Here is a 4,015-nt window from a genome sequence, read left to right as displayed (position 1 = left end):
AGACATCATAGGTGAATTATGATAATATAAAGAAGAAATATATAATTTCACAAAGAATTTGAAATCAATGAAAAGGTAAAAGTTTTCCTTTGCCAATTAAGCGCTTGGCATGTGGGTCTTTCGGATGGAACCTTAAAAACTAAGGTCCTGTGTCACGACGAGCGATCACACGCTGTAGAACCCTCTCCAGCGGCGGATCCAGGAATTTCATAACGGGGGGGGAGCAGTAGAAGGCAGGGGGGGTCTGGGGGCTGGATTGAAGCCCCCAGCGGGTCCAGGGTAAAACAAGAGATTTTTTTCCCTTGATTTTAGGATGATACAAACAAAATGTCAGAAAAAAAAAATATCAAACTGGGGGGGAAGGGGGGGGGACGCCCGGCGCGCTGGCGCTGGATCCGCCTTTGACTCTCTGCTGAATGGCCTTGAGTGACGGGTAAAGGTTCAAATTTGAAAAACTTCACCGGTATCTGATGAAATCTCATATGAGTGAAAAAGTCTTGCAAGGAACACTACAACAATCAATCACACTAAGATTTCAATAGACTAACTGACACCGACCTTTAAAAGATACTTTCTTGGGTGTATTCTGAAATTCAAAAAATGCCTACTTTTTAAAAAAAAAATCTCTGGAGTTTATTTTCGTGCGCCGTGACATTCATACATTTTAGGTTGAGTTATTGTGGTGACGGATATGACTTTGAAATTAATACACTTACCCAAGAACCACCCCCATGTATATATTTATAGACGTGTTAAAATAGCCAAGTACACCGACGCATGCTATAGTGCAAATATCTTAGAAGATCAGATCAATAGTACAAAAAGTACATGTATGTGTATGTGGTTTCTGCTCCATTTTAATTGCCAGAATTTTTAAAAAATCACTTTCCCGGTAGCCAGTTGAAGAGCGAAGTTCATGACAGAACTATAAATAGAAACAAGCGTGAAAAGAGAAATTTGCTATCAGTGCTGATACATGTATTTAGCTTTACAAACAAAATTAATTTTGAATCAACACTTTATAATAGATTCTAAACACTTTCGCAAGGAAGTTTTAAACAACACAAAACATTTAGGATTCATATTTAAACTAATTTACAATAATGATAAAAACAGATATACAGTATTAGATATCCATATTGCATCTAATATTTTATACCGAACATTTCGTGGGCTTAATCACTCACTGTCCTATTATCCCCTTACTTTATTACAAAGTAATATATATCAGAAGCATATTTAATGACATGTATCAAACGGAGTAGCCATGCGTTGTGTTATCATATGTTTCCTATGGAAAAAATATATTTCTATTTTAGCATATCTAGTACATTTACCAGGAATTCCATCGTAATGGAGAATGATAGAATAATAAAAGGCTTACTTTGCTTCTATGAAAGACAAACCATATTTTACATAGAAACCATTTATCAATTTGTAAACTGTTCAGACAAATTAAAACTGTTTTCAAAGGTTCTTACATTTTTATGAATTATGTAAGTTGCCTGTACTTTTTCACGCTCTTTTTTTTTTTTTTTTTTTAAATTTACTTATTGTTCTGAGGGATGGGGGTGGAGTGGTGATGTTATAACTTAGAAAAATTAATCAATGGTTTACAAAATTCGTAAAACAATTATATTAAAGACTAAAAGCAATATAATCAAATTTATCTTTGTACATTTTAAAATCGTTTGGAAACTTATAAGCGATTTTGAAATTTGAAACTTTGGTCTCTAGAGTGCTCAAAAATGGTATTTGCCCTTGCATAACTCTGTATCTATGCAAAACTTTTATTGTGGTTTAAATTAGTTTTATTAATACTGATAATAGATTTTTTTGTTCGAATATACATTACTGTTAAATATTTTATTGTAGATATAATATTTCTTTTTATGCTGAATCATTACCATCACTGTTAAAATACTCTTCCATGTTCATAATAAGATTTATCAAAGTTCTATAAATTGACATCGAACTTTCTAGTTGTTGTATCATGTATATAATGCCGTTTTCTTTACACATACCAAACTTAAAAAGATGTTAAGATGACTTTCTCCCAGATAAGGAAAAAAATAAGTTATTTTGATAACATTTATTTTTTTTACAATGATATTGTATCATTTTAGCTATAAAATAACCTTGTGTCACTTCAGCTAAAATGCTTAGAAAAAGAACCTTAAGGATCGATAATTTCCATCTTATATAATTCTTAATTAAAGCGAACAATTAAAATCAGTGTTGAAAACATTAGGCACCAAAATCTGTTCAAAGAGCTTTTTACAGATTTTGATAATGTTGAAAATTTCTAATTTCTAGTTGGATATCTCATGTTGGATTAATAGAAACAAGAGTATAACCAGAAATTCAATGGTATAAAATAAAAACGGTGTGTATTTCTAGAGTTTTAGAGTTTTAAGTCTTTATATTATGTATCCGGAAACCTCTTATAAGTTTATATTATTTACACTCAACAGTTACCTGAGTACTTTTGTTAGATTACTGTTTCCTTGTTTATATTTCCGAGTTTCCCCGATTGGAGAAACCTGGACCAGTAAAGGTAATATATCTTATCACATGTCCACATGACTATATGACGTATGTAAATTCTTAAATAAAGTAAATACGACAAAAGAAAAAGTCATGAAAATATACATTTAAATCCACGACAAACACCGGTTATTTAATAGTCTTTTATTCGTCTATAAAACGATGAATATAATTTCTCTAAAAAAAAAAAATAAACAAGACGATTGGTTATATGATATATAAAAAAGCAACAACTTGCAATATATTCATTGTGGTGCAGTGTTTATAGCTGTGACTGTGCTGGGAGCGGAAGTAATATGTAAGATGTACCCGTCATGCAAAATGAATGAAGTACACTTCAAAGTAATCATTTTAGATTATCACTAGTTTATTTCATATCTGGAATTGATATGAAACAGGGTTAGTTCACTTTGACGTCATATACATATTGGGTCGGACGATAATATATACCGACCGTCACTGCACATATTGTCTTCCATCAATACTGCATACTGTCGATCGTCCATTGATACAAATTTTGACCGGCTACAATATGTGCCGAAACAAGCCTTTTTCCCGGGCGACGAAATGTATCTAACATATTGGCACATATTAATTGTTGTCGGAGTCGCTTTTTTGCAAAAAATTGCACATTTCATCGTCATCTATATTGTTTTGAACAATAAATAACTGAGGTCGTGGAGAGAGAGAGATAGTGAGAAAGAGACACTGAAAGTAAAAGAAGAGAGAGTAAGAAAGAAGTTTGGTCTTATCTATGAATTTATTTAATCATGCTATTTTCATCATTTACCTTATTCATGTCAATAATTTATAAAAGACTATTGTTGAATTTCAATGCAGTTGCTTCTTTAGTGTTTAAAATGACAGTTGTGCATACAGTTTGGCATTGATATGTCCCTTTATGAACATGCAATCTCATGGAAACTGTAGATATGAAATTTAATAGCATCGTCATCACCCATATGGGAGCCCAAAAGGTGGGTCGACAATATGTGCAGTGAGAGTTGGCACATATTGTCATGAGCATATGTACATTACATTTTTGAAGCCGGCGACTATATGTGTCGATAGACGACAAGAAAATTTCACAACAGCATTAAAAATCCTTTCCGATGTTGAATGGCATTTAGTTATAATGGCCACCAAAATCGAATGTTTAAATAAAAATATGTAAAACCGTATTGTTTACAAATCTTTATTATATGTTTTCATTATCATTATCATTTCTCCTTTCTTCCACATTGGCTCTGTATCAAGTTTCCTATAAGGAATTGTTTTAAAAATGTAGTGAATTTTCCTGTTTTTCTTTAGTGCTTAATTTACTCAATATACTTTTGGGCGAAAAAAAAAAAAACACTGTAGTGCTTGTCTAAAGTAAAAATAAATATGAAGCCCGCGGTTATGATATAGCTGTCCGTAAAATATCACAGTGTTCCAGCTGTAGTAACTTCTCTGAACTACCTAGATC

This window comes from Saccostrea echinata, unplaced genomic scaffold, assembly GCF_033153115.1.
Source record: "Saccostrea echinata isolate AGI-Se365-2 ecotype Australia unplaced genomic scaffold, CSIRO_AGI_Sech_v1 ptg000038l, whole genome shotgun sequence".
NCBI classification, from domain to species: domain Eukaryota; kingdom Metazoa; phylum Mollusca; class Bivalvia; order Ostreida; family Ostreidae; genus Saccostrea; species Saccostrea echinata.
Note: the sequence above shows the minus strand (reverse complement) of the source record.